General features: G+C 41.6%; 1 non-coding gene across 1 annotated transcript; it reads left to right on the forward strand.

The window, feature by feature from the left end:
- Window positions 1-529: 529 nt before the first annotated feature.
- Window positions 530-637, forward strand: LOC127742870 (small nucleolar RNA R71). Its single transcript, XR_008004236.1, has one exon. It is a non-coding gene; the product is annotated as a small nucleolar RNA R71 (small nucleolar RNA).
- The last annotated feature ends 956 nt before the right edge of the window (window positions 638-1,593 follow it).

Here is a 1,593-nt window from a genome sequence, read left to right on the forward strand (position 1 = left end):
TCTTTTGCTGAGAAGATGATGGGAAAGGCTTGCTATTGCCAGACCTGTTTCTCTCACCATTTTTGTTATTGAAGCCTTGTTGAGGCTTTTGTTGATCCTTCCATGAGAAATTTGGGTGATTCCACCATGAAGGATTATAGGTATTTCCATAGGATTCTCCCATGTAATTCACCTCTTCCATTACAGGATTCTCAGGGTCATAAGATTCTCCTTCAGAGGAGGCGTCTTTAGCACTGTCGGATGCAGCTTGCAATCTAGTCAGATTATGAGAAATCATATTGACTTGCTGAGTCAATATTTTGTTTTGAGTATCAATCTCAAGAACTCCTTTCTTCTCAGTCACCCCATTATTCACAGGATTCCTTTCAGATGTATACATGAATTGGTTATTTGCAACCATTTCAATGAGTTCCTGGGCTTCTACAGGCGTTTTCTTCAGATGAAGGGATCCACCAGCAAAGTAGTCCAATGACATCTTGGACAATTCAGACAGACCATCATAGAATATACATAAGATGCTCCATTCTGAAAGCATGTCAGAAGGACACCTTCTGATCAACTGCTTGTATCTTTCCCAAGCTTCATAGAGGGATTCACCTTCCTTCTGTCTAAAGGTTTGGACTTCCACTCTAAGCTTTCTCATCTTTTGAGGTGGAAAGAATTTGGCCAAGAAAGTATTGACTAACTTTTCCCACAAGTTCAGGCTCTCTTTAGGTTGTGAGTCCAACCATATCCTATGTAACGACCCAACTTCTAGCATGTCTAGATCATACTAGAAATTGAATGTTACCAACTTGTTTTTCCTTTTTTGTATTATTAATTAATAAATATAAGCGTGTACGTTGTTAAAACACCGCGAATTTTACAAGTAAATTTTTTTAAAACAAGAATAATTTAAAGTCGCATACCTTCCATATATCAAGGGATAATTAAACATTCACATACATAAAACAAAAGATAACAGAATATGGAGCAACACACTATAATATACATCTTGTTACAGAAGTGGCTCAGTTATATAAGCATAGAGCTATAGTACAGCACCCCTAAGTCAGTGACTCATATGGTATGTACATATATGTACATAAGACGCCCCAGGGCCTGGCCTGACCAAAAGCCCCTAAGATGGTACACAGGCTAGCCTAACTCTATGATATGCCTATTCCCTCTAATCATGCTAACAAAAGTGAGGGAGACACTCTAATGTACTGAAGTTAGACTAGGCGTCTCAAAAAGTCTCCTCATCCTGGTCCAGAGTACCTCACAGAAAACCACCGGGCGAATGGTGATGCTCACCTGCTGGCGCCTCGCCTGGCTCATCGTCATCGCTGTCAGAGGAGATAACTATGAAGTTAGGATCTTCCTCTGGATCTTCTTCTTCCTCGTCCTCTTCTTCTGCCAGAGTGATAGCAGAGGAACCACTGCTGGCCACAGGAACCATAAAAGGATAGCTACCAAACAAAATACAATCGGGAGAAGGAGGTGGCGTCTCCATGATCTGATCATACCCATGTCCCTGCTGCTCATCAAAGACAGGAGGCTCGATCGGCTCAGGTAAAGGATCAAGCTCGAGTGGCAACACAGGAACACCCC

Source organism: Arachis duranensis, chromosome 1, assembly GCF_000817695.3.
Source record: "Arachis duranensis cultivar V14167 chromosome 1, aradu.V14167.gnm2.J7QH, whole genome shotgun sequence".
Classification (NCBI taxonomy): domain Eukaryota; kingdom Viridiplantae; phylum Streptophyta; class Magnoliopsida; order Fabales; family Fabaceae; genus Arachis; species Arachis duranensis.